The sequence below is a fragment of the Ipomoea triloba genome, chromosome 1 (genome assembly GCF_003576645.1).
Source record: "Ipomoea triloba cultivar NCNSP0323 chromosome 1, ASM357664v1".
NCBI lineage: Eukaryota > Viridiplantae > Streptophyta > Magnoliopsida > Solanales > Convolvulaceae > Ipomoea > Ipomoea triloba.
In genome coordinates, this window is record NC_044916.1 from 8,603,733 (window position 1) to 8,616,012 (window position 12,280).

At 36.7% G+C, this 12,280-nt stretch overlaps 1 pseudogene; it reads right to left on the bottom strand.

Moving 5' to 3' along the window:
• Positions 1 to 7,242, bottom strand: LOC116024101 (annotated as a pseudogene).
• Between the last annotated feature and the right edge of the window lie 5,038 nt (positions 7,243 to 12,280).

Genomic DNA, 12,280 nt, shown 5'->3' on the forward strand with positions numbered 1-12,280 from the left:
TCAGGTAGTTGGTGTAGCAATGAGAAACAGATTATTCTTCTTCTTGGAAGTCGACCCAAACCCCTCAGTCATATCCACATCTGCAGGCTTAGTTCCATGAGGGAGGTTCCAGCTAAAGTGGTAGAGCAAATTAGCAAGAGGAAGTTCAACATTGGCTAAACCAAAGGCTATGCCAGGGCACACTCTCCTTCCCCCTCCAAATAGAACAAACTCCATATTCTGCCCCCCAACCATGTACTCCATTATCTCATTATTGTCTCTAATACTAAACCTCTCGAGTTTAAAGCTCTCGGGGTCTTTCCAGTGGTCGGGATCCCTGTTAATCGCCCAGGCGTTAACGATTACTTTGGTTTTGGGAGGTATGTTGTACCCTCGATTTCCCTTTCCTCCCTGCACTCCCTTGGGAGTAACAAGGGAACAGGTGGGTGCAACCTTAGAGTTTCTTTGATCACCATTCTTAAGTACTTCAGTTCCTTCACATCACTTTCTTGGATTTTGTGTTTCCCTTTCATCACTTCTCTCAGCTCAGCTTGTGCCTTCTCCATCACTCCTGGATTTCTTAGCATTTCTGACATGGCCCATTCGGTTGTTGATGCTGAGGTTTCTGTTCCAGCCGTAAATATGTCCTGCATCATGTATGCATGCATTGCATCATTATATTATATTCAAACTATTTTTTTTCTTCCTGAAAATGTCAAATAGACCTTCCAACCTTACACCAGAAAGCAATTAAGGCCCCCCCGAAATTCTAAAAGCTGCAATTAAACACTCAAACTTATTAAAATAGGTCAAATACGTCTAACTTATGCAGGTCGCGGTTGACCATTACTAGTTCTAGTCGTTGATAACAAAACTGTTGCCTATAAACTGGATTATTGGTCTCCTTCCGATCGATGAAGAAGGCGACCTAGTGATCACCTTTCCATGGGAGAAGGTAACTATTTGGGTTGCCTTCTTCAAAGGCAGCCAGTGACTGAGAAGTTACCGAACTCTACTGACTTATATTTATATGTCAGGAAAATAATATGTTCATGAATTTTAATTGTAACTTTTAAAAATTTAAATATATAATTGACTTCTACTATAAAGGTTGAAGGGATACAAAATAAGACTTCAATTGAGATGGAAGCTTTGATTGATTAATGTTCCCCTGACCTGAATGACAGCTTTGATGTTGTCGGTTGTGATAGGGAAGTTAAAGCCACCCTGTTCATGGAGTCTAAGAAGCACATCAACTATATCTTCGTCGCAAAATCCGTCGACCTTGCGCTTCTGTCGATGCTGCTCGATGATTTGATCAGTTCTACGGCGCAGCTTCCTCAGTGTGGGCTCCATCCCAGTGAGTAGACGCAGAAATCTCCAAGAAGGGAAAAGATCAGCCACGTCGAAACCTCCGGCCAAGGCAACCCCTTCATTTATCAGCGACACAACTCCCAATTCATCCTTGAATTTCGTCCCAAATGCGGCTCGGCAAACCACGACGTTGGTATACTGAAAGATCTTCTCCGTCAGGTTGAGTGGCGATCCCGAACACGATTTCACGTACTGAACCATCTTGGAAACCTCGTCTTCGCGGATGTGTTGGGTCCCTCCATGTGGAAGGACAAAACACAACAAAACAAAAAACAATAAAATATATATATATATATATAAATGTAGTGGGAAGCAACATGCATTCTTTGTCAGCAAATGGAATATTTGGCAGGCATGCATTACTCCACTTTCTTTGGTATTCTCGGCAGCAGAGAAAGGGAATTCAATTTCCCATTCATTCCTCTCTTTTTTTGGCTAGATAGAGAGACACACAGTGAGGCAGTAAACAGAGCAAGAAAACCCATTTTTCTTCTCATTCCATTTCGGCAATCGACAGTAGAGGGAAGAAACCATTTTCTCTTCTTCATCTTGGTGCCATTTTGTCATGGAGTTTGCCTAAGCTTCTTGGGTTCATCTTCATCAATTCTTTGAGGTCATGGAAATTGTTGTTGTTGGTGGCCAGTGGTTTTTCCCCGTCATTTTGGGGTTTTCCACGTAAATCTTGTGTTCCTTGTGTTCATATTTATTTTTGGGCAGTGGGTTGAAGATAATGTTTTAAACCACATTATTAATGAGACACATGCCAGGAGCCTATGGAATAAACTTGAGACCCTGTATGTTTCTAAGACAGGCAATAACAAATTGTTTTTGCTGAAACAGATAATGAATATAAGATACAGGGAAGGTACATTGATCAATGATCATGTTAATGATTTTCAGGGCGTTCTTGATCAGTTGTTTGGTATGGACATCAAATTTGAGGATGAGGTACTTGGTCTCTAGTTGCTTAATACTCTACCAGATTCTTGGGAAACATTTCGGGTTTCATTGACCAATTCTGCTCCCAACGGTGTTGTGACCATGGAATATGTAAAGAGTGGTATCTTGAATGAAGAAGCAAGAAGAAGATCTCAAGACACTTCTACTTCGCAGTCAGATATCTTGGTTACAGATGATAGGGGGAGAAACAAGCAAAAGGGTCAGAGGGGTAGAGATAAAAGCAGAAGCAAGTCAAGGTCAAGGTACAAGGATATTGAATGTCATTATTGTGGTAAGAAAGGGCACATCAAGAAATATTGCTTCAAGTGGAAAAGAGAAAAGAAGCAAGACAATAAAGATGGTGACACTGGGAATTAAGTTGCGACAGTTAGAACAGATTTACTTGTTGCCTGTGATGAGAACGCCATCAACGTTGCATGCCATGAGACAACTTGGATTGTGGATTCAGGTGCAGCCTACCATGTTACACCAAGGAAGGAATTCTTTTCTTCATATACTCCAGGTGACTTTGGAGAACTTAGAATGGGTGATGATGGTCAGGTGAAGGTGACGGGTACCGGTACAGTTTGCCTTGAGACAAGTAATGGCACAAAGTTGGTACTTAAAAATGTCAAGCATGCACCAGATTGGACAAGTGTGTTCAAGTAATGGCACAGGAAAACTTGATGATGACGGTTTCTGTTGTTTCTTTGGTGATGGCCATTGGAAAATCACTAAAGGCTCGTTGGTTGTTGCACGAGGTAACAAGTCTTCTAACTTGTACTCTTTGCAAAGTTCTGTTTCTGATGATTCAGTGAATGTGGTAGAAAAAGAATGTGCATCAGAATTGTGGCATAAACGACTTGGTCACATGAGTGTGAAGGGGATTGATTACCTTGCCAAGAAGAGTAAGCTTTCTGGGGTTAAAGAAGCTAGATTGGACAAGTGTGTTCACTGCTTGGCTGGAAAACAGAGAAGGGTTTCTTTCATGAGCCATCCTCCTACAAAAAGGTCAGAGCCACTTGATTTGATACATTCTGATGTGTGTGGACCAATGAAGGTTAGATCACTTGGAGGTGCATATTACTTTGTAACCTTTATTGATGACTATTCTAGGAAACTCTGGGTCTACACTTTGAAGCACAAAAGTGATGTGCTTGGTGTGTTTAAAGAGTTTCATGCCCTTGTTGAGAGACAGACAGGAAAGAAATTGAAGTGTATCCGTACTGATAATGGTGGTGAATATTGTGGACCGTTTGATGAGTACTACAGAAGGTATGGCATTAGACATCAGAAAACTCCTCCTAAGACTCCTCAGTTAAATGGCTTAGCAGAAAGGATGAACCGAACTATTATGGAGAGAGTTAGATGTATGCTTGATGATGCAAAGTTGCCTAGTTCTTTTTTGGGCTGAGGCGGTTTCCACAGCTGTTCATGTAATCAATTTATCTCCTGTTATTGCTTTGAAAAATGAAGTTCCTGATAAAGTTTGGTGTGGAAAGGAAGTTTCTTACGATCACCTTAAAGTCTTCGGTTGTAAGGCATTTGTGCATGTTCCAAGAGATGAGAGATCTAAGTTGGATTCGAAGACTAGAGGGTGCATTTTCATTGGTTATGGGTTTGATGAATTTGGCTATAGGCTGTATGATCCAGTTCAGAAGAAGCTAGTCAGAAGCCGTGATGTAGTGTTCTTTGAAAATCAAACCATTGAAGATATTGACAAAGTGAAAAAGCCAGAATCTCGTGACAGTGGAAGTTTGATTGACATTGAGCCAGTTTCCCGCAAAGATACAAATGATGTTGATGAGGTTCAGGAAAATGGTCAGAATGGTGATCCTGTACCGGTCTATCAGGATGATACAACTGATGCAGATGGTCATGTTGATGATGTTGTGCACCAGGAACAAGAAGTTCCTTCGCAGATTCCAGTTGATCTTCCAAGAAGGTCTGATAGGGAACGGAGGCCATCTACTCGTTATTCTCCCAGTCAATATGTGCTTTTGACTGACGGGGGAGAACCTGAGTCTTATGAAGAAGCTATGGAGAGTGAGCAAAAGAGACAATGGTTTGAGGCTATGCAGGATGAGATGAACTCTTTATATGCAAATGATACCTTTGAGTTAGTGAGGGCACCAAAGAATAGGAAAGCTTTGAAAAATAGGTGGGTTTACAGAGTAAAACATGAAGAGGGCACTTCAGTTCCACGGTTCAAAGCTAGATTGGTGGTGAAGGGTTTCAGCCAGAAGAAAGGTATTGATTTTGATGAGATTTTCTCTCCTGTTGTGAAATTCTCTTCCATCAGAGTTGTGTTGGGACTAGCAGCCCGTTTGGATATAGAAATTGAGCAGATGGATGTGAAGACAGCTTTTCTCCATGGTGATTTAGATGAGGAGATATATATGGAACAGCCTGAGGGTTTCAAGGTCAAAGGGAAAGAAGATTATGTTTGCAGATTGAAAAAGAGTTTGTATGGTTTGAAGCAAGCTCCGAGGCAGTGGTACAAAAAGTTTACTTCTGTTATGAGTAAGCATGGGTACAAGAAGACTTCTTCAGACCACTGTGTTTTTGTGAACAGGACATGGGACCAGCAAAGCAAATTCTTGGGATGAAGATCATCCGTGACAGACAGAACAAAAGGCTGTGGTTATCTCAAGAGAAATACATTGAGAAAGTTCTTGAGAGATTTCATATGAATGAAGCTAAGCTAGTCAATACACCTCTTGATATGCATTTCAAATTGTGCAAGAAGCAATGTGCTTCTAGTGAGAAAGACAAGGAAGAAATGCGAAGAGTTCCTTATTCTTCAGCTGTTGGTAGTTTAATGTATGCCATGGTATGTACAAGACCAGATATTGCTCATACAGTGGGTGTTGTTAGCAGATTTCTCTCAAATCCAGGGAGAGCAGTGGGTGTTGTTAGCAGATTTCTCTCAAATCCAGGGAGAGAACATTGTGTTGTTAGCAGATTTCTCTCAAATCCAGGGAGAGAACATTGGGATGCTGTTAGATTTCTCTCAAATCCAGGGAGAGAACATTGGGATGCTGTTAAGTGGATTCTAAGATATGGGAGAGAACATTGGGATGCTGTTAAGTGGATTCTAAGATATCTTCGGGGTACTTCAAGTTTGAGTTTGTGTTTTGGTACAGGAAAACCTATTCTTATCGGGTACACTAATTCAGATATGGCCGGAGACATTGACACCAGGAAATCTACTTCAGGTTATTTGATTACCTATGCAGGGGGAGCAGTTTCATGGCAATCAAGGTTGCAAAAGTGTGTTGCTTTGTCTACCACTGAAGCTGAGTTCATAGCATCTGTTGAGGCCAGTAAAGAAATGCTATGGATGAAGAAGTTTCTTCAGGAGCTCGGGTTTGTTCAAGACAGGTATGTGCTCTATTGTGATAGTCAGAGTGCAGTTCATCTTGCAAAGAACTCTACGTTTCATTACAGGTCAAAACATATTGACACGAGATATCATTGGATAAGAGATATCTTGGAATGCAAGATGCTTGAACTTGAAAAGATTCATACCGATGATAATGGGTCAGACATGATGACCAAAGCGTTGCCAAGAGGGAAGTTTGAGGTGTGTTGCTCTATTGCTGGGATGGCGATGTCTTCCACATAGTCGGTTGGGGGAGATTTGTTGGGTCCCTCCATGTGGAAGGACAAAACACAACAAAACAAAAAACAATAAAATATATATATATATATATATATATATATATATATATATATATATATATATATATATATATGTAGTGGGAAGCAACATGCATTCTTTGTCAGCAAATGGAATATTTGGCAGGCATGCATTACTCCACTTTCTTTGGTCTTCTCGGCAGCAGAGAAAGGGAATTCAATTTCCCATTCATTCCACTCTTTTTTTGGCTAGATAGAGAGACACACAGTGAGGCAGTAAACAGAGCAAGAAAACTCATTTTTCTTCTCATTCCATTTCGGCAGTCGGCAGTAGAGGGAAGAAACCATTTTCTCTTCTTCATCTTGGTGCCATTTTGTCATGGAGTTTGCCTAAGCTTCTTGGGTTCATCTTCATCAATTCTTTGAGGTCAGCTTGTATTTATTCCAGGCATATTTTGGGATATTCTCGTACTACTAGTATTCATTTTCATCATATTCGTGGTAGTTGAATATTTTTGAGTACGAGATATTATTATGTTTAGCTTGTGAATGTAGAAGAATGTTTTGGCCTAGGAGTTGATATATTTGATAGTTTGTGGATGTATGGCTCATGTGGTAGCCTAAAACTATGTACCCGAGATTTGTGATAGTGGAAATTGTTGTTGTTGGTGGCCCGTGGTTTTTCCCCGTCATTTTGGGGTTTTCCACGTAAATCTTGTGTTCCTTGTATTCATATTTATTTTTGGGCTATTATATATTATCTCATATTTGTGTACCGTGTGGTTCTGTGATTTTGATTGTCACAGGAGGTGGGATTTTTCTCAACAGGATGGGCGAAAACGACGACACCATCTTGGCGCTGAGGAGCTCCACGATGTAGATTTTGCGCATCTGTCGCCAGTACTCGCCGTAGGGAGCAAACGCGATGTCTTCGTTGTTCATCATAATCTTGGAGGCTAGGATTTCCGGCCGGCTGGCGAAGGCCACGTCATGGGTTTTCAGAACTTGTTTCGCCGCCCGGGGAGTGGATATCACCACGGCGGAAATCTCCCCCAGCTGGAGGTGCATTATCCCGCCATGTTTCCGAGCTAAATCTCTTAGAACGTGATTGGGTGGTGCTGACCCTGCCAGATGGTGGATGCTTCCTATAAATGGTAATTTCCACGGTCCCGGCGGCACTTTTTCGGCGACACTCACACTACTACTTTTCTTGGATTTCTTTGTAATTTTCTTGATTAAGTTGAATAAGAGGAAGAGAAGGGTGGTGAAAGTGATGATGATGAGGGAAAATGGAAACTTAATTTCCATTTCAATGAAAATTAAGAGAGGTAAAGAAAGAACTAGAAATTAATTAAGGTGTAGGAATTCATATAATAACTAACAATTTTGAGCATTATATATAAGTTTTAACTTCAAATTTAATGGTTGGATACGCTAAGTTCATGATCTTCTAATAGATGAATCATACTGTAGAAGACCCGAATTCGTGAGGCACAAGAGAGATAAATGTGCAAGTGTACAACATACTCGATTAAGAGGATGGGGTTTTCGTACTCCACCAACTCACCACTGAGATTGGTGGTGGCCACATGGCCAAATTCACCACCTTGAACCTTATAATTGGTAGCAAAGCAAAGCAAATGAACTTATTTTGAATTGATTAATAAGTTGAGTTATGATCAAAGGCACAATTTGAACATGCATTATGTAATCATCCCTAAACATAATGAACCGAAAGGTTGGAGTTTATACTTACCACGGAGTGTTGTAATGTTCATTAAATTGAACACAATATTTAGCATTTTAATGGTACCTTTGAAAACACAGCAAATGTTTTTATGAAAAATAAGTTTTCTTGAAAAACATTTTCATTTTTTGTTATTTGGTTGAAAGTAAAAAATTGTATGTTTCTATTTGATTCATTTTTCAAAACATGAACATATATATTATATTTTTATAAAATATTAATTATTTTAATGATTACAATAATTATTTTTATTAAAATAAAATTATAAATTAAAATTTATAATAGTTATAAACATTAATAATAATTATAATAAAAATATATAAATAAATATATTTTTTAACTTGTAATGTATTATAATAAAAATAAATACATAAACTTATAAATATAATAATTATTAATTAAAGAAAGTGAAAAAATTACTACTCCGTATTTTCTTAATGTAGGAAGAGCCAAGCTAAGTCAAGATTTTTATTAATAGTTATAAACATTAATTAATAAAGTAATAAGTCTAAACAAAATAAAAATTAAACCTAAGATATTTTTTTTATATCTTTCGAGGTATAGGGCATGTCAAGATTTTTATTGTTCGGTCTAACTTAATTATACTCATATTTTAACTAGACTAGCTCAGTCCATTTCATAGAATAACTAGACATATATATAGTTGATCAACCCCCATTTGACACAACTCAGAAGGGGAGAGAGAACTGAGCGTGAGATAGAAATCTGGAAACTCTCTTAGTAAAAATTTTAAAAGATATTTTCTAGCAAAATGGGTCATTTTTTCTCCGATTAGAACGTGTATTTTCTTTGACTTTATTTTCCCTTAATAACCAAACACTGAAAATTTTGTAAAATAACTTCTAGAAGTCATTTTTAAGTTTCAATCGAACCCTAAGTGTCATCCCATCACTCTTTATTCTCAAACCCACAAATTTTGCTATGGACCGCGGTCCACAATGCATGGTAGTCCAAGCATCAAAACGGTGTCATTTCTTTTAATGAAAAGAAATGGCACCCGTTCCGCAAAAAGTAACTTTGAATGTATAACATATTCAATTTCATTCTATATACACTACAGTTTCATTTCAACACAATTACAGTTTCTTTTCGATATAACTACAGTTTCATTCAACATTATACACTCAAATATGTGAAACTGATATTCAGTTACATTTTGTATACACTATAGTTTCATTACAACACAACTACACTATCATTTCGATATAACTACAGTTTCATTAGACAATATACAGTCAGATATGTGAAACTGTTATTCAGTTTCATTTTATATACACTGCAGTTTCCTTTCAACACAACTACAATTTCATTTCAATATAACTACAGTTTCATTGATAATATAGAAACAAATGTGAGACAGTATCATTTGAGATAAACTGTAGTTTCATTTACGGGGCTCCGTTAAGATATGACAACAACTGTTTCTTTACTTCAAGAAACAGTGCCGTTTTTGGATCATGGTCCACAAATGGTCCACGATATAACGACTGTCTCAAACCAACCCTAGGCCATAATTGTAACTGTTATATCATAGACTAGGTCCACTTTGTATTGTAGACTGGTCCAAGACGACATTCAGATTATGCATCTGCAATTAATAAATTGTACATCTATTACAATTAATAACAAATTATGTACCTACAGTTAACATAATATGTACTTGTACTTGCAATTAATAAATTATGTACTAATTATATAAATTAACATCTATTACAATTAACACATTATATACCTACAATTAACATAATATATACTTACAGTTAATATTATATACATGCTACTAACATATTATATATTTTCAGTTAATAAATTATGTACATATGACAATTAATATATTATGTACCTTCAATTTATTTATAAGTACATAATATATTATCGTAAAATATATAATATGTTAATTACGTGTATATAATTTAAGTGTCATTTTAGACTAGGGTCCAAACATTGTGGACCCTAGTTCATGACCCATATTTGATCGGAGGCACAATTTGTCATTGGACCACAATTTGTCACGTTTTATAGTTGTTAGCTGTAATCATCAAGGATAATGAATAGAGCTTGCTAGTAGTGACCAAAACAAAAAAAAACAAAAAACAAAAAACAAAAAAACAAAAAAAAAAAAACTACTTTCGCTGAAGTTCAAACACATGGCCTCTCATAAAGAAACAACACTCGTTCCGCGACGTTCCACAAAAAGTAACTCTGTGTGTATAACATATTCAGTTTCATTTTTTATACACTGCAGTTTCCTTTCAACACAATTACAATTTATTTTCGATATAACTATAGTTTCATTCAATATTATACACTCAGATATGTGAAACTGTCATTCAGTTTCATTTTATATACACTATAGTTTCATTGCGCTCTCATATGGAAAGTTGTGAGTATGGAAGTTGTGGGTCCGAACTTTAGTGGAAGCGATATTGATATTTTGTCCTTCAGTAGGTTGAGAAAGTAGTTATATATGAACATACTTTATATTTTAAATACACCTGAAAAAAATAAATAAATAGTGATTTCAGCTGGGAGAGCCCTTTAGGCTGAAATCTTTTAATTACATTTTAAATGCACCTGAACGGCTATTCAGCCGTTGAGGGAGGGGATATTAAATTTTTTTTTTTTATAATTTTATCATTATATATATCACATTAAAATGTTGAGATTCATCAATTCTAAATCTACAATCCTACTCTTTCATTTTATTCAAATCTATAATTTCGTACCGAATGATATATTCAATTTAAATTTTTATTTTATTTTAATTAAATTAAATAAATTAAAATATATTTTATTTTGTTATTAAAATTTATTTTTATTTAATATCAAAATTATAAATTATATTTATAAAGTTGAAATTATTAATTATAGAAAAGTGAATAAAATAATATATATTGTGTAGGAGTGAGAAATAGTAAAGCCCACAAAAAAGGGAGAAAATATGAGAAGGGTTGGACAGAAAATATGAGAGGAGATTAAAAGGGAAGAAAGAAGGGTTGGACCCACAAAATGGGAGAGATAAGAGGAGACTCATTGTGGATGCATAGGTCATCCACATTAGTGGATTTTAGTGCGTGGTTTATGAGGAAATTTGAGTGATGTAGCGGAGAGAGAGTAAAGAGAGATAACAAGTGAGACGAAGATGAATGCATTAACCTTTTTTTTTTTTAATCTTCTCCCCGCGCATTAACCTTTTTTTTTTATGCATTTTTCTGGTGGATCATGAATCATGATCTATGTTGCAACGCGAACTATTATTAAATGTTTATTTTTAGTATACTGTACTGAATCCGTTGTACAATCTTCTTAGTGTAGTTTACTTTTCTTATGTCATTGACATCTTTTTAATGCTACTAACTCTGTTACAATGTAGTATTTACTCTACACTAAGGTTTAAACTTGTGACATCATATTTAAGAGAATTCCAGTTATAATGTTCGACCACAAGGTCTTTTGTACTGAATTTGACATCTAATTTCCTTTGCTCCATTAGGAAAGAACCATTCACAGTCGGCCACCTCCACGCCACGTAGGACGACCAGGCGCAGCTTCCACTGCATGATTTGAGACGAAGATATTAATATTTGGTACGCTCAAAATGGGTAATAGGTGAATGAGAAATTGATTCTCAAAATGAACCTATTTGGGAGAAGTCTAATTTATATTGCTAAATGTGTAGCAAAAATGAGAGAATGCAACGGAATTAGCACCATAAAATGCTAATTAAAGCCAGCACCTTAATGTGCTAATTAAGCACTATAATAGTGCTTTAATCACTAATTACAGTACTTAATTAACACGATGGTGCCTTTTCAACTGCTTAACAGCAGTGGCACCGTAGGTGCATTATTGCACCAGCGAGAGGTGCATTATTGCACCAAGGAGAGGTGCATCATGCACCAGCGAGTTTGCACCTTTAAAGGTCTTTAATTTGCATCTCTCATGAGGTGCAATTTTGGTGCATTCTCCACGATTTTCGAAGGTCGAATTTTGAATGTTACGGGCTTCTCGCTCACTCAAATAGTTTTGAACACGGTCATTATGATCAGTACGAATTAGTTGTGTAATTCGTGACCTTTGATATTATTTTCAAATAATAAGTACGACCGTTTAAAACGTTATAATCCAAATATTAATTAGATTATTGATAAGCCATGGATGCTAGAAGTTTTGTATCTTCTATATAAACTTGCGTTTGGGCAGTAAATTTTTACAACACATGAAACCAACGTAGGAATTTGCTAGAAACCAAAAATTCATATTTTTCTCTCTAGCTTTGTCCTTTTCTCCTCCCGAAACTCTGCTCAATCTCTCCAAAATAGCTTGTGTTCGAAGCTTGTTGTTCTAGTTCGCCGAAGGTATTACGCTTTGAGTGTTCAAACGTAATATCGTAGATTCATCTTATCCTGGGACACCGACATCACAACGCTCCTAGCACCACCGGGAGGTGAGGAATCGGTTTTAAGGAGAGAGTGCATACTCGTTTGTCTCTTCCTTTGTTTCTTGGTACGTGAGATTATATTGTAAATGTTAAATCCCGTTACATATCTCGTATATATAAATTCGGATTTAATTTTA